Source organism: Macrotis lagotis, chromosome 4 (assembly GCF_037893015.1).
Source record: "Macrotis lagotis isolate mMagLag1 chromosome 4, bilby.v1.9.chrom.fasta, whole genome shotgun sequence".
NCBI classification, from domain to species: domain Eukaryota; kingdom Metazoa; phylum Chordata; class Mammalia; order Peramelemorphia; family Peramelidae; genus Macrotis; species Macrotis lagotis.
In genome coordinates, this window is record NC_133661.1 from 70,665,190 (window position 1) to 70,683,411 (window position 18,222).

General features: G+C 38.9%; 1 protein-coding gene across 1 annotated transcript in view; it reads left to right on the plus strand.

The window, feature by feature from the left end:
• The first annotated feature begins 679 nt into the window (after positions 1 to 679).
• Positions 680 to 18,222, plus strand: part of ZNF488 (zinc finger protein 488) — a 40,281-nt gene continuing 22,738 nt past the window's right edge. The window contains exon 1 of the mRNA XM_074233087.1: positions 680 to 759. The gene's annotated coding sequence lies outside the window, so the exon portion shown is untranslated. The remainder of the gene's footprint in view (positions 760 to 18,222) is intronic.

Genomic DNA, 18,222 nt, shown 5'->3' on the forward strand with positions numbered 1-18,222 from the left:
GAGCTCCAATCCAGGGGGAGCATCTCTTGGACCCAAAGGCTGCACGAAAATTGAAAAACGAGACAGGGCTAGCATGGAGCAAGGGACACAACAGCCAAAAAACAAACACAAACACGGGAGAAGGATCCGCACAGGGAAAAAAGAGGCCGAGCGCAGCGCAGGGCAGGGCAGCGCAGGGCAGGGCAGGGCAGGGCAGCGCAGGGCAGGGCAGGGCAGGGGCGAGAATGGCTGGGGATCGCGGGCAGCGACGGCCAACTGAATGAATAGGACAGGCGGGGGTGAAATGAGGGGGAGGTGCAGGGGAGGCGGGAGCAGGGAAAGAAAGGCGGGAGGAAAAGTGGGGAGCAAGTGGGAGGGGAGGGGAGGGAGCCTAGGCAAAGGCAGGCAGCCAGGGAAGGGACCTGCCCTCGTCTCACGCCTCACTGGCTCTCGGTGCGCGCGGGCTGGAGATAGTCACGAGTCAGACGGTGGCCACTTTCTTCCCCCGCAGCAGGACGCGAGCATTCGGGGAGCCCTTGCAGCCCATTCCCCCAATCAGGACTTCCCCCTGCACGGCACCCCCGGCAACACCTCACTCCCCTGCCCTCAGGCTCCAGAGACTCCGGCTGGAGGGGCACCCCCGGCCGCGGGCGCGATGCCCAGGGCCCTGTCCGTCAGCGGCTCCGGGCTGAGCCTTTGAGTGTCTGGGCCACCTGTGCTACCACAGACCTCGGGGGACTTGAGGACCAACGGGAGCAGCGGCGGCAGCGACTGGAACCGGTAAGGCTGGGCCAGAAAGGGGCGACAGACGGGGAAACCGGGAAGGAAGGAGGTGGAGAGCCAGTCCTGGGAGCGAGCAGGTGGGCGACAGCTGATGCCCCGAAGCAATGCTGGGAGGGGATGGGGAACTGACCCTCCCTGCTCTGGTTCAGTTTCGAGATACCTGAGGAGCGGGCGGGGGGCAGCGGCCAGTTCAGCTCCATGCATGGGTGGTAGACACATAGGCTCCCAGACTCCACAAACCGTGCATGGCTTAGCCAGGTGGAATCCCTCAGGTAGCTTTGCCCACTCCATAACACTACGATGGGATTCCTTTCTTTCCCCTCCCCTCCCCTCCCCTCCCCTCCCCTTCCCTCCCCTCCCCTTCCCTTCCTTTCTTTTCTTTGGGGATCAGCAGAGGTGAGGGACCTGCTAGAATTGGAGGAGGGGCTAGAAGGTGAGAGCCACTGCTTCCTAGGTTGTGTGTGTGTGTGTGTGTGTGTGTGTGTGTATGTGATCCCGAAGGGACCTTCAGAGGTTTCCACTTTGGGGTAGGCTGTCCTGGCTGTAGAGCCTAGAAGAGAAGAAGAGGAAAGAAGAAAGAACAACGTAAGGAGAGAAGGAAGAAGGTATTTCCTTTGGGAAACATAGGAGGGCCATTACAATGCCAGGTGGGCAGTAGCATTGGTAGATGAATAAGAAAGCCACTCACTACTCTTTCTCTTCCAGGAACTAGCTTTCAGGTAGGCAGAGACCTGAGGGAGGAAGCAAATACTATAAAGGTCCAGGCAGGAAAGTTAGAACTTATTAAGTATCAACACATAAAACTTGACTGTATAGCAAAACTAAGCAAATGGAGGGGAGGGTGGTTTCACAAAACCAAGGGAAGACAGCTGAATATTTTTCAAGTTTAGTTCTAGGCAATATATGATGAGAGAGATTAAAAAATTGGAGCTGATCCAGAGGAGGATGAGGAAGGAAGGATGGTTTGATGTCTGGGAAACTATGCAACTAGATGGCATGACAGATAGAATACTGACTTGGAGTCAGGAAGACCTGTTTTCAAATTCTACCTCAGACGTTTATTAGCTATTGGATACTAGGTAAGTTTAAAACCTTGTCGAACCTCAGTTTTCTCATCTATAAAATGAAGGAAGAAGGTTGGACGTGTTTGCCTTTAAAATTCCTTTAACCTCTAAATCCTAAGCCATATGAGGTATAAATACAGAAATTGGGACTATTTAGCCTGGAGGAGGAAAAACTTAGTGGGGATGGGTATGAAAACTATCTTCAAAAATCTAAAACTCTGCCCTTTAAAAGTGAGCTTTGACCAATTCTTCTGTTCTCTGAGCGAATGAAGAACAATAAATGGAAATTATATTGAAGTGGATTCTATATCCCTTTGAGGAAACTACCTAGTCATCAGAGCAATTCCGAAATGAATGCATGGGCAATGGTGTTAGTTCCTGTTCACTAGTAATTTTAACAAGCAGAAAATGGATGATCACCTGTGGAAGATACTGGCTAGTCACTGGGCTTAGCTTTAGATGTTCCTTCTGTTACCTTTTTGAAAGCTTTCTCAATCTCTCTGATCTCATCCATAAAATTAAAGACTAGAGCTATATGGTCTTTAGGTCCCTTCCAATAATCTATTAATCTATGAATTCCTTTATTTATTAGGAAATAAGATTGGGGGTTAGGTCTCATTCAGTTTTCAGATTCTGATTCTTAATACTTACTTCCCTCTCCCTGGAAAGGCTAAACTGACCTTGGGAGGAATTTCTGAAATAAGTTGCCACTATGATGAAGATCCATCTACAATGTATATTTGTGCAGGAAAAAAAATCTCTGTTACACAGTGGATGAATTCTATTCATAGACTATCCCTGGGAATAGATAACACAGCCTTGCCTCCCCCCCCCCCATTCATCCTCCCCCCACCTTGACAGCTGTTTTCATAGTAGTCTATTTACTTTGATTTCTATATTTTACTCTGTCATCTGTTCTGTGATTAGGCTTTATCCAGCAGTTAATTTGGATTCTTCTGAGGAAAATATTTCTATAGTAGAAGTAGAAAGCTTTGGAACAAAGGTATGGCTACAATGGCAGGGTCGCATATGACTTTAGACTGAAGGTGTCAGTTAAGCAGTTTTCTTTTAGTAAGTAAACACAAGGACCTCTTTATCCGAAAAGAGAATAACCCTTTGGAAAATATTCATTCTATTTTCTTTAGGTTTGAACAAAATATCTTATAATGTGAGCAAGAGTCTTCAGTCATAGAATAAAGGCTATTGGTACAGAGCACAGAGCTTTATTCTGTGAAGACAATAGATGAGTATGTCAGTGACAAGAATATTTTGGTAGGAGCCAATATTGGAAACTGGATTCAAAATTGTACCAAATAGAAATGATCTGCTTCTTAGGGCACCCTGGATGATACAGTGATTAGTGTTTGAAGGAATGTTTATTTGGAAAAGTCAAGAGTGATGGTCACCTACACAAATATCGTGCCAAACAGTTTAGTTTAATATGAAAATATTTATTCTTCTCTTGAAGATTTTTTTCAGTTAAGCCGAAAGGAAAGGAGGAAAAATGTAATTTTATTTTTGACATAAAATCCAAGTATTTTCTATGCCAAGGTTTTAATTTTCTGTTAAAGTAAATGACATTTAATTTGACAAAAAGGCATTTAGGACATGTTCTTTTTCTAAAAAGAAGCACAATCTGTTTTAAAGATGTGAACCATTCAATTTGTTTGGGGGTAGTTTCATTTCTTATTTTTAATTTATCGTGATCCTTAATAGTCATTTGGCTTATCTCATGGGTAAATTGGACATATAAATAATCTAGGGTAAATGATCACATTTGAAAAAACATTAAATTTTTAATCTGAATGTGTTATGGGAAAAGTATAATGAATACACTAATGGAAAATATTTTCAAAGGACATATACATGGAAAAATGATATTGGGTTTTTGTTTTTTAAATTCCGGTGTTGCTTCTTTTTGATGAAAATAACAGAAATAGTTGTGGATATAAGTTTCTGTGACCTGAATGATAATTCCCCAGATTACAGATTATAAAGAAATTATGTATTACAACTATAATATATGATTTATATGGTATGCATATAATATTCTAGATCACAGAGTTAAATTCTCCTTTAATGAACTAATGAACTAAATGGAAAGGAAGGAGATTTTTGAAAAGAACCACAATTTCATTCCATTCTTTGACTACAAAGGAGTGGGGGGAAACTCTTCAGTTAAACAAAGGTGATTTCTTCATCAATTTATTTTGCAAACATTCATGATTCTGAATCTGAATCTGACTTCTTCAATTAAGTAGATTATATCTATAGATAGAAATCTTCATTGGTTAATATTTTTAAATGGAGCTACAGAAGATAGCTGTGATGGGGACCAACAGTCCTCCCCATGGGCTATACCCATAAAGTAAAGATTGTCATTTCATTGGCAACTATAGCCCATTTGTGAGTCGACCCTTAGTCTATAACCACACAGGGCTCTTTTAAGGAGAATGAGCATCCAGTTAAATCAAACAAGCAGTGGATTCACAGAAACCAGCTGGAAGTAGAGACATAGCCTCATACAGATATGGCTGAAGGTTTTGCTTAGGAAGAAATGCCACCTCATTTCTGAATGTTGTCTGGCAGTGTGTTGGGCACTGGATACTCTTCACAGGTCACAGCCATGGCACATTACTTGAGATTGATTTAACATTTTTTCCTTGCCCCTTCTGCTTTCCATTGCCCATCTTCAGCTCACCAAACAGCGGATGCTGGAAGATTTTTGTTTTCCTTTCATCCTCCATTCAAACTCAGAGTAAATAAATGTCACCTTAGAGTCTGTATTACAGGAAAATATTCTAGGAATTCCTTCTTGATCACCCTGGCTCACTTTCTATTGTTCAGTAGGATTTCTTGTTGAGGCTAATAAACTTATTTAGGAAGCCAGACATAATTTGGGCAGGGCAGAGACTACCAGTTCTTTAGGAAATTACACAAGTGTCTATTTTACAGTCCCATAGTGCAACTTAAAGCTATGTATTCCCTTGACAAGTCTAACCAAGTCAACAAAAATTTATTAAGTGCTTATGGAAATATAAATAGAAACTGAAAGACATTTCCTGCCCTCAGAGAACTTATATTCTTTTTTTATGTAAAACAATCTTTTTTTAAAAAATTAAAAGTAACATTCCTTGGTTCAAACCCCACAATTCTTTCTCAGGATACAGATGGCGTTCTTCATCATAGACACCCCAGAATTGTGCCTGTTTGCTGCCTTGTTGGTATGAGTAAGTCCATTAAGGTTGATCATCACTCCCATGTTGCTGTTAGGGTATACAATGTTCTTCTGGTTCTGCTCATCTCTCTCAGCATCAGTTCATGCAAATCCTTCCAGGCTTCTCTGAATTCCCATCCCTCCTGGTTTCTTTCTTTTTTTGTTAAAGATTTTATTTGAGTTTTACAATTTTTCCCCAATCTTACTTCCCCCCCACCCCCTCCCCCCATGGAAAGCTATCTGTCTGTCTTTACTTTGTTTCCATGTTGTACATTGATCCAAATTGAGTGTGATGAGAGAGAAATCATATCCTTAAAGAAGAAACAAAAAAGTATAGGAGATAACAAGATCAGACAATAATATATCTGTTTTTTCCCCTAAATTAAAGGGAATAGTTCTTGAACTTTGTTCAAACTCTATTGCTCTTTATCTGGATACAGATGGTATTCTCCATTGCAGACAGCCCCAAATTGTCCCTGACTGTTGCACTTGAAAGTCCATCAAGGTTGAACATCACCCCCATGTTGCTGTTAGGGTATACAATGTTCTTCTGGTTCTGCTCATCTCGCTCAGCATCAGTTCATGCAAATCCCTCCAGGCTTCCCTGAAATCCCATCCCTCCTGGTTTCTAATAGAACAATAGTGTTCCATGACATACATATACCACAGTTTGCTAAGTCATTCCCCAATTGAAGGACATTTACTCGATTTCCAATTCTTTGCCACCACAAACAGGGCTCCTATGAATATTTTTGTACAAGTGATATTTTTTACCCTTTTTCATCATCTCTTCAGGGTATAGACCCAGTAGTGGCAATGCTGGATCAAAGGGTATGCTTATTTTTGTTGCCTTTTGGGTGTAGAGAACTTATATTCTAATGGTGGAAGACAACACATAAAAGAATGTAGAGGAGGTCTAAGAGGAGAAAGTAAAGAGCAGCTTAGAGAGGAATAATACATAGAAACCATCTTGGTTTCCATATATTGTGGGTTGGCATAAGAAATTAAATGGGAATTTTGAGGGAGTTTTGCAGAAGCTTCAGACAACAAGCAAAGGCCAGCAGATGACACAGAAAATGTTTCAAATTTCAAAAATGTATAGCATATATGTATAGCATTATATAATATCAACATATTTTATCTTTTAATATTGTGAACATTCTATAAAAGAAAATTAAAAAAATCAAACTTCTCTAGTAGGAAGAGAGGGTCAAAAAATTTTATCTGAATTTTCCAAACCATTGGTGGCACCCTCTCTTTAGTCCTGGAACTATGGAAGGGATAACTATACTCCTTAAAATGGAAGTCTTGGAAGGAACTAGTCAGAGGAGGGACTTTTGGGTAGAAGGTCCTTCAATGTATGAAGTTCAGGTTTGGAGGGAACTTAAAAGAGTATAGAGATTTATGGGGCATTGTACATAAAGTTCAGGAGGAAAGTCAGAAGTACAGCTTAGGGAAGACCAGTATATCCTGTTATTTTCTCTCACCTGTGCAAGTATGTTTTATAGGTTCTTCTACAGAATTCATCTCTTAATCTAATAATCAGTTAAAAGGCTTTGTAGTGCACACACATTTATATGAAAGGCATAACTGACATCACACTAATTTTGGAGCCTTGAATAGCCTTGTGGGTCATCTGTACCTCTTTCTCTGTGTGTGTGTGTGTGTGTGTGTGTGTGTGTGTGTGTGTGTGTGTGTGTGTATTCAATTGTAGGTGGCACAGGGGATAGTATCCAAGTAGTGGATAGAGAGTCTGGAGTCAGGAGAACTTATCCTCCTGAATTAAAATTCAACCCAGACTCTTCCTAGTGGAGTGACCCTGGAAAAGACCCTTAACTATGTTTGTCTCAGTTTCTTCCTTTTTAAATGAGCTAGAGAAAGAAGTGGCAAACTACTCCAGTATCTCTGCCAAGGAAACCCAATGGTTTATAAAGAGCCAGACATGACTGAAATGACTGTATTACAACAAATATATAATAATATAATACATATGTGTGCATATATCTATAGCATCAATCAATCAATTTTGATTCAGAGATTGGAATTTTCTAAACTGTCAACTCAATCAAATTTTCAGATTCATTGTAATGATACTAATAAGTTAATTTCTTTCCTAGATGGAATAAGGGGGTCACTCAAGAATATATATCCTTCTGGGGGCGGCTAGGTGGCACACTGGCCTTGGAGTCAGGAGTACCTGAGTTCAAATCTGGCCTCAGACACTTAACTAATTACCTAGCTGTGTGGCCTTGGGCAAGCCACTTAACCCCATTGCCTTGCAAAAAGACTATATATATATCCTTCTGACCCCAAACTCAGTTTATACTTATTCAATTTGCCCTTCCTAAATAATTCCTGATAGGCTACCATGATGCAGTGAACAGAGTTGGCCTGAGGACATTGCAGGAAACCCATTTTTTTTAAACCTAATGAGCAAAGAAAGAGTTCATCTCCTTTTTTGCTAGAAGGAGCTTCCTCTTGGGAAGGCTTTTCTATCAGTACTGGACCACAACTGTGATTTTATTGGTATAGAGAACTCCTGAAGAAGACATTTTCATAACTCCTACAGAGCACTACTCCCTTCTCTGCTCCTTAGACTTAGAATATGCCTGGGGTCTGGCCCAGGGTAATAAAACCAAGATACTGAGAAGTGTGGGACTTGAACCTGGATCTTCCTGGTTCCAAGACCATCTTTCTATCCTTCTGTTCCCTCTTTCCTCCCCATTCTCACTCTCTCCTACCCCTTCTTGTCTCTGTTTCTGCCTCTGTTTCTCTCTGTTTCACTGTTTCTATCTCTATCCCTGTCTCTTTCTCTCTCTGTATGTCTTTGTCTCTCTGTGTGTTTCTCTCACTGTTTCTCTTTGTCCATTCATCCATTTGTCTTTCTCATCTCCTCTGCAGGAAACCAACTAGAGTGCATCAAGTAGAAATCTAGTCCAGAAAGAGACCATGTCTTCTTCAAAATATAGAAGCAAAATGCTTATACCTATTTCCCAAACCCTAGAGAGAGTCTTGCCTACCTCCTATTTCACAATTTGGGGAGAAAAAGGTTCTTCTCCCACAGAAGTTCTTTCCATAGATGTGGCTATCCCTGTCTTACAGCTGGTAGCTTTTAAAGCTACTGGCAAAGATGCTTCATTAACACTGTGGAAATGGGGCAAGGAAACTCCAGAGAGGCAAATATAGGGGGTGACAGAGAAAGCACAACAGATTCTAAACCTTCTCTATCCTTCACTGGAACAGATCTATCTATTGGTACAGATCTGCCCTGCAGATATGTGTGTTTGTGTGTGTGTGTGTGTGTGTGTGTGTGTGTGTGTGTGTGTGTAGGGAAAGGGGTAATGAGATGGTGCTGATTCATCTCAAAGTGTATTGTTAGGTCTATCATTCTTTTGGAAGTAAAATTGACTTCACCCACAGATCTAACAATTCATATTTATTTTACACTTTATTTACAAAGCACTTTGCATGCATTATAGCACTTAATTCCATAATAACCACTTAAGGTAGGGGATAAAATATTTTTATGCTCATTTTAAAATTTAAGAAACTGAGATTCAAAACTGTATTTTGCCCAAAGTCACATAGTAAGTGGAACAGATCCAGGTCTCAAATATATTGCCTGCTCTTTGACTCCAAAGTTAATGTTCTCCACTGCACCACATTGACTCTAATGTGATTTAGTTCAGTCCAATCCAGTCCAATATGCTCCAATTCAATCTTGTCTAATATAATTCAATTCAATCCACTTTAATCTAATATAGGCTAATAAGTATTTACTGAGTACCTCCCATATAATATATTATATATATATATATATATATACACATATATGCATATATATGTATATGTATATAAAACCTCCATTTGGGGGATAAAAAAAAACAGAAATAAAATAGTGCCTGTCTTCAAGGACCTTACATTCTATTGAAATACAATACATTCATAGATAAAGAGATAGACTGGGAGGCATGTAGGTGGCTCAGTGGATAGAGCACTGGACTGGGAATTAGGAAGACCTAAATTCAAATGTGACCTCAGGCACTATCTAAGCCTGTGATCTTGGGCAACTCATTGAAGAAGGAAATGACAAGCCACTCGGGGATCTTTTCCAAGAAAACCCCATTGACAGTACTGGCATGATGTGGTCCACACTGCCAAAAAGAGTTGGACTCGACTTGGATGAATGAAGAACAAATACAAAGTAAATGAAAAGCAAGGAGACAACCAGGTTTGTAGTGTTGGACAAGGAGTTGGAAACACCTGAGTTTGAATCATACCCTTAGACTAGCTGTGAGAACATGGCAAATAATTTAAACTCTCTAAGTCTCAGTTTTCTTTTCTGGAAAATTGGAATAATTTATTGTATTTTTCTCACTGTGATGAAGTGAGGATCAAAGGAGATACCACTTCATAAATGCTAACGGGCAATTTTGTTGGAGAGAGGGAACATTAACAATTGGGGGGGGGGATAGAGTAAATCAGCAAAGTTTTGCAGAGGAAGTTACTCATGGATTGAAAACCGAAGGGATCTTGTTGTTGTTATTAGTCAGTCATTTTTTTAAAGCTGTCTGACTCTTTGTAACTCCATTTAGGATTTTCTTGGCAGATACTGGAATGATTTGCTATTTCCTTCTCCCAAAGAGCTAAGGATTCCCAGAGGCTGAGGTGAGTTGGAACAGTCTTCCAGATGTGGGGGATAGACCGCAAAGGCATGTGTTATTTAGAGGACAAAAAAAGAAAAGAAAATTTAAAAAAGCGATGCATTGTATTTTTCAAGGAGTGCAAGATGCTGCACACATATGGGCCAGCTCTAAATCTATGATCCTGAGATGTTTACATCTCTCATCACTTTCCCTTACTTTGCAATTAAGAAGAAAACTGGTAGGCAATACTCTTGGTTTTACAGCTTTGGGATATGGAGTGCAATCAAGGAAAATAGGTTACTCGAATTTAATTTTTATTTTTTTACAGGAACATGATTAGATCTCAAAGAACAAAGGATGGGGAGTCCCTTCTTTAGCCCCATCTCTAATAGCTCATGCTCTTAGAAAAGCCTGTTCTCATCAACCTAATTAATTAGTTCTTCTTTCCCTTTTCCTGTATTTTTTAACATATATGCATAGCAGTTGTGTGGGTGGGGAGTAGTTGCCATTCTGCTAGAGAGGAGAAGGCTAATTATTCCCTTTTTGTTCCACCCTGCCTCCCACCGCCTTCCTTGTGTAGATGGTGCCATTCTTTTCCAGCCCCTCCCTTTGAGTTTGACTTTGTTTCTACTCAATTCCCCTGGCTTGGCCCCAGGGAAATGGTTTCCCTTTCAAATCTGCCTCAGTAAGAAAATAGGAAAGAAGAGGTGCCTGAGAGGTCTCCCTTAGCAATATAAGCTTCCTGTTATCTACAACTTCTCAAAGGTAGCTTTTCTCTCCTTTTTCCTAGTAATGAATTTGGATCCATTATTTTTTTTCTACTCTGGGAATTTCTAAAAATATGAATCAATAATTCTCCCTTTTTTTGGTTTATCTTCAAGTTCCTATGCTAAGATCCCAGAAGTTAAAACATCTGTCTCTCTTTCTTCTATGTACTTACTCTCTCCTACCCATATTTGTGAAAAGACAAACATGTACACTGGGGTGCTACCCCATCCCCTCTCAGCACTGATCAGCACTGTTATGGTTAAGCTGTTTATCTTAAAGAAAACAATTTCTTTTAAAACAATAGGGAGTAGAAAACAAACGATCTCTTGAGAAATTAATATTGAGATCTTTTTACTTTTGCTTTAAGATGAAAATGATACCTGAATTCTATCAACTACCAAAACACCTTTCTCTCCTAAAAGGGGTTTTGGTCAAATACAAAGAATAATTGTTCAAATGTATCCCACTGAAATGAAGATCATCAAAGATAGGAAAACTATTTTTAAGAATTTGAGAGATAATTTTCATTATGAATTACCCATCCAAAAGGAATGACCTCTGTGATAATACAGTATAAGCTCTATAAGGGCAGGAGCTATATCTTTTTTATCTTTCTATCCCTTCATGACTAATATGTAGTAAGTGCTTATAAATGTTCCTTTATTGAGTGTTTGATCCAAGGTTTAGAATACTGCTAATATTTTAGCAGTTATATCAAGCTCTTAACAAGCACAACTGACATTTTTATAGAGTGTTAGGAGTCAAAAGTCTTGGCACTAAGTTCATATAGTGAAGATACTCTTTTTTTTTTTTTATCAAAACAGTTTCCAGATATGAAATAAAGAATAAAGATGATGATTCTCCTTCTTTTTGTTTTTGCAATGGGGTTGCAGTGGGGTTATGTGATTTATCCAAGGTCACACAGCTAGGCAATTATTAAGTATCTGAGGTTGGATATGAACTCAAGTCCTCCTGACTCCAGGGCTGGTGCTCTATCCACTGTGCCACCTAGATGCCCAGATGATTCCTCTTTACAAAACATTTTCCACACAATCCCATGAGGTGTATAGCTGTAGTTATTCAGTCTTTTCCTCATTCATGACTCAATTTGGAGTTTTCTTTCTTTCTTTCTTTCTCTCTCTTTCCTTCCTTCCTTTCCTCCCTCCTTTCTTTCTTTCTTTCTTTCTTTCTTTCTTTCTTTCTTTCTTTCTTTCTTTCTTTCTTTCTTTCTTTCTTTCTTTCTTTCTTTCTTTCTTTCTTTCTTTCTTTTTTCCTTCCTTCCTTCCTTCCTTCCTTCCTTCCTTCCTTCCTTCCTTCCTTCCTTCCTTCCTTCCTTCCTTCCTTCCTCTTCTCCTCCTCCTCCTCCTCCTCTTCCTCTTCTCCCTCTTTGCTTTTTGCAGGGTAATGGGATTAAATGACTTGCCCAAGGTCACACAGCTAAGTAAATATTAAGTATCTGTGGCCAAATTTGACCTCAGGTCCTCCTGATTCAGAGTCGGTGCTCTATCCACTGCACCACCTAGCTGCCTCCAAATTTGAGATTTTCCTGGCAGAAACAGTGGAGTGGTTTGCCATTTTCTTCTCCAGCTCATTTTGCAGTTGAGGAAACTGAAGCAAACAGGATTAAGTGACTTGTCTGGCATCACACAGATTTGAATTCAGGAAGATGAATTTTCTTGACTCCAGGTCCAGCACCCTACCCACTATACCACCTAGCCACCCTGAGGTATGTGGTACAAATATCATTTCAATATTTTGCTCATTTTATAGATGAAAAAAACTGAGACAAAGAGGTAGGTTAAGGATCTTGCCTGAGTTTATACAGTTAGTTTATGACAGATCTGGGACTTACATAAGCCTTTCCATCTCAAGAGGCTAATAATGTTCCTTGTGGTACCCCAGGATGCCAGGGTAACTGTAGAGGGATGAGTGAAATCATAAAACCATTACATATTATACCTGAAAGAAATCTTCAAAATTATTGGCTGAATTCCTCATTTTAAACATGTAGAAACTGAGGCTCAGAGAGGGAATTGATTTGCCTAAAGGTCACATCATTTTTTGTAGAGGTGGGAAGGTCTTTGCTGATGTTGGGGCTAAGGAAACTTTTCAGCTAACTAAGTGGAAGGGTTTAGGGCTTAAAAGAAACTAAGCATGTTTTAAAATGAAACAACCTGCAAACATTGAGACTTTTAATCAAAATTATAAACATGGTCTTCAATTCCAATACTGAACTTTTAGTAAATCATGGACATTCTCTGACTTTCAGGAACTTTACCAACTTGATTCTCTACCATATGGAAATTCTGAATTCTGTATTGGTTGGTTATTCAGTATATCTAGAAATTTCTCGGGTCTGCTTTAAGACTAAATTAGTATACCAGCCAGAAAGCTAGATTTTCTTTATACAGATATTAAGATAAAATTAACGTTGAAGATCTGGACTCCTAGCCTATTAGAGCTGGAAGGGACCTCTGAGATAATTTAATACAATCTCTTCATCTTCACTTTCCTCCTCTGTATACAATAACTTGGTCATACAACCCTGATATTCTTTGGGTTTTGAACAAGTTGCAAATAAAACAAATTCCACTTCTATTTGTGGTCAGCTTTCTGAGGTTCAGCTGGAAACCTTTAAATAGGGATGAAGTTACATCCTCTGGAAAAAAATAGTATGAGTTTAAAGTTTCCATTGAAACATACCATCTTCAGAAGGAAGTAAAATTTAGCCCTCTCGTTATACTTCTTTGGAAGCAGAAGTCAGCTTAACTTTAGAAGATGGACTTTTTGTTGCTTTACTAGTTTATACTGTGTCTTGTACAGAGTGAATGTTGGGGAAAAATAGTTGAATGGATGATACTAGCAATCCAAAGGAGCTACTTGAAGAAGTAATAACAAAAGTCATTCTTGCTAGAATACTTCTGTGCAGGCTGCAGATTACTGCTTGCGTGCCACTTATCTCTGCCTCTAAAACATCTCCAAGGGCTTTGTGTCCCCAGTACACATAGTAAGTGTTTGATTATTGCTGATTGGTGTTCCAGCCCTGATTAATCCTCAATACCCCATGGCAAGGAAAGTGTTGAGTATCTTCTATGACTGTTGACCAAAAACAAAATGTGAGCTGGACAATAGGCTATCTTAATGGGAAAGACTCTTGCATCCTTCACATTCATGTCCTTTGGATTCCCCTATTGTCATTCTATTTGGGAATCAGTAGATTTGGCATCCAGACTTTGATGTCACTAATTCACCATGTCACTTTGGATAAGTCAATCCAAATCTCCCTTCTTTATTAATGGATTGATAATACCTGCACTTTCCTCAAAGGAGATGACAGCTACACAGTAGAAACTGGGTATGGATCTCTTGGCAAGGGTATCATAGATATGATCAGTGTGCCATCAGTGAGTCATGGCTCTCTGTGCTATATAATTTTGATTTCAATGTAGCTTTCACCTTCTTATGTTCCATTTCTATAGTCTCTTTATTAGTGTGTAGATCTGACTTTCCATCCTAGATCAGGGAGGTAATATCAGGACTGGAGAGCTAAAAGTGACATTGGAAATGATCTCATCCACCTCCCTCTACTACATTATACAGATAAAGAAATTGAGGCATAGAGAGGTGAAGGAAGTGTCTTGGGTCACACAAATAGTAAATAACTGAGACAGGAACCAAACTCAGCTCTCCAGATTCCAGATCCAGGGCTATTTCCATTGTAATACACTGCTACTTACTGAGTGCGACTATCTCAATAACATTTCTTGAATTAGCTAATCATTTTTCTACTTTTCTAATCCACTTTTTGTTTTTAGGTTTTTGCAAGGCAAATGGGGTTAAGTGACTTGCCCAAGGCCACACAGCTAGGTAATTATTAAGTATCTGAGACCGGATTTGAACCCATGTACTCCTGACTCCAGGGCTGGTGCTTTATCCACTATGCCACCTAGCCGCCCCTCTAACCCACTCTTTTAAAAAAATTGAACATTTTATTTGTTTATGCAACTATATGCAATGATCATTTTTACCAATCATTTTTTTCACAAGATTTTGAATTTCATAATTTTTATCCCTCCCTCCCTCCTCCTTTTGACAGAAAGCAATTTGACATAAGCTCTATATTTATAACCATGCTAAACATAGATTGATATTGAACATGTTGTGAGAGAAGAATCAGATCCAAACAGAAGAAAGAAAATATTAGAGAGAAAAAAGTGACACAATACATTGGACAATTTTTGAAATTTGAAGATAGTAAGCTTTGGTCTTCATCTAAACCTCCACAGTTCCTTCTCTGGATTTGCATGATATTTTCCATCATAAGTCTTTTAAAAATGTATTTGATTATTGTACTGCTGAAGTGAACGAGTCCAGCATGGTTGATCACCACCCCATGTTGTTGTTAATGTGTATAATGTTCTTCTGTCTAACCAACTCTTTACAACAGCCATACTCAGTTTATCTATTTCACTCCATTTATGTGAATTTTCTTTTTTATTGACTTCATGAAATATAGCTCTTATTTATCTTTCTTCCTATTGTTAAACATGAAAGAAGTGGCCCTCTCCATCTCTTCCTTAGTTTAAATAACTTATATTTCCATAGTATTGTATCCTTTTCAAAACGCCTTTCACGTACATCATCTCATTTGAACTTTATAAAAACCATGAGGTAGATGAAGAGACAGGTATTAGTTCTTCTATTTTACAAATGAGGAAACTGAGTCCTAGAATAAGTAAATGACTCATTCAAGGTCAAAGAGCTCATTGGCATCAGCTCCAAGGCTAGGATCCAGATCTTCTGGGAGACTCCTAGTCTAATGTACATATCTCACTGGATTGTCTTCAGAGCAGAGCTTACTTTTTTTTTTAAATTTTTAGTTTTTTGCAAGCAAAATGGGGTTAAGTGGCTTGCTCAAGGCCATACAGCTAGGTAATTATTAAGTGTCTGAGACCAGATTTGAACCCGGGTACTCCTGACTCCAGGGCTGGTGCTTTATCCACTACGCCACCTAGCTGCCCCTAGAGCTTACTTTTAATACTGTTTTTCTGATCATTTTCATCTAAATACATTTTAATATATCTTTGAACAATTAGGAAAAATGAAGAAAATCATATTAAAAGTTTTGCCCTGGCCCACCTTCTCTTCTCTGTCTCAATCCTTTTCCCCGATCATGTCTTTCCTCTTTTATGGACTCAGTTAGACGACTCCCAAATCTATGTCTAGACTGACTCTCCCTCCTGAACTCCAATCTTTGATCATACCTGCGTGTTCCATAGTCATGTCAAGTTCAAATGTGCAAAAAGGAAATCATTACCTTTCCCTCTCTGTCCCAAATCTATCTCTCCCCCCAAAACTTCCTTATTTTTTATTGAGAATATGACCATCATTCTAGTTATCCAAATTTGTGACTTTCTTCTTTCCACCCTCCATTTCCACTTATTTACTTAAGCATTAACTCAACAATGATTCTCACACTTGTCTCTTGTTCTTCACTCATATTACTATCAGTTTAGTTTAGGTCTTTATCATATCTTGCCTTGATTATTACAAAATAGTTCTAAATGAACCCCTGGCTTCCAGGTACTCTCCTCTTCCATGTATCTTCCATATGTCAATATAATCTTCTTAAAGGACATAGGTCTAACTATGTCCCTGCCTTCATCAAGAATCTTCATTAGCTCCTTCTTTTCCTCCTGAATGAAAATACAAATTACTCAGCTTAGCATTTGCAGTCTTTCCAGCTTATTTCACAATACATCTTTTCATGTTCTTTGTCCAGATACACTATGCTGTTTTCCAAACCTTGCACTCTATGTCTTTTTTTTTTTTTATGTGTCTTTTCATAGGTTGGCCCCCATGCACATAACCTGCTCCATTCTTACTCGGACCTCTAAGAATCACAATATTTCGTAAATCTTTGCCTATCCTGGTCCTCTTTGCTGTCAGTACTCTTCCTGCTGAAATTATGCTCTCTGTATTTAGTTATTCAAGTTGTTATGATAACACTTGAAGTCTAATGTAAGCTTCCCAATGACAGAGAATGTTTTTCATTTCTGTCTTTGTATCTACCGGGTTTAGCACAATTAAGGACCAGCGTGCTTTAAAAATGAAATTGAATCTTTATTTTCTAGATGAAGAAACCAAGGCTCTCCCTGGTTATTCGTCACAACCACACAGCTAAATGCTTGAGATTACAGTGTTCGATACACTGCACCACTTTAGTTCTCATTAGAAGGAGGGTGCCATGTACACTTTACTTTTATAGATACCTGTGACCTTACTATATGTCAAACTTGGGATTGAAAATAATCAGATGTGATATTCTTTGTTATATGGGATGGAAAGACAGGGGAAAGGAATATAATGGGAAATTAGGTGATATGAAAACCAAAAAAACTCAATAAAATTTGTTTTAAAAATAACAAGATTTTGAGGATATAAATATAAGATATTGTTATTATTTATATCATGAATGATTTAATTCATTTATTCATTTGGGTATCTGATATTTATTAAGCATCTATTATGCACAAAGCATACTAGATCATTGGTGATCACTAAGGGAGATACAAAGGTCATGGCCTCTACTCTATGGACCCAGTGAACAATGATGAGGGTTTTATATATATATATATATATGCAAATATTTGGTACCAAAAATAACTATATTGTAAATTAGATTATAATACACCATAACATAATAATGAAATAGATAAATAGCTCTTTTATATTGTTAACATTTCCCTGCTTTTTTCAGTCACTCCTGTGAAAGTGAAAGTGACTTTTTACATCTTGGAGAGCATCCCCTCTGATCATGTAGGGGTGTACCTTTAAATCTTCTCTTAGTTGGGTAATGGACTTCGTTCTTTGCTGAAGCCTCTGTGGACCAATGATAGCAAACATCAGCACTATCATTTCCCAGATGCCTTTGCTACAGTTCACACCACTCAGGATATCCCAAAAGAAACAACATTTGGGCCATGCATGTTTCAGAGCACATTTCTAGACCCTACAGCATTCATTGCTCTTAAATGCTTGAATAGAAGGCATATCCTCTATATATTTAAAGTAGACTCCCCTTTTTATCATCTTCACTATAGGTATTTCTTTTGAATTTCATATTTTTTCTGAAGGAAATTCCATTTCTTTGGAAATGCTTTAGTCCTGTTCCTGGTTGTGTAACCCTGGGTAAGTCATTTTTCCTCTTTATGAACATGGTTTCTTTCCTCATGTATAAAAATGAGGGACAAAAATGATCACACAGTACTTTTCTAGCACTGGGAGGTCTAGGATTCTAAGATTCCCCTAGAAGGAGATATTTCCAAGAAACTGTTTATCGGGGGGAAATAAGTTAAAGTTTAATTATAGAAAGAATATTTTTCCATAGAATGTTTACAAACCTCATAAGATGATTAGCATTATCTGTGCTAGCCCCTTTAGGGAGCATTTGAACAAAGAGAAAACAAATAAAAATGTGTTTCAAAGTTGCAACAAGGACAAGGTGGGATGAATTGCTTGTAGAACTGGTGAAGTCAGTCCAGACCATGAGTCTGAGAGTGCAAAGATGACAAGTGGGTGTATAGTCTAACCCAGGCCTTCCAAGTGCACCTACATAGGCTTCCCTAATCCTCAAGGCACTTGGTGTGAAATGTCTTTCCTGGAGCTTGGGCTGAAGCCTGTGCTTAGGAAACCAATGGACACAATAATACAGAATGGTTTTGTATTGTAGGGGAATATGAAGTCTGAAGACTTGGGGACTCAT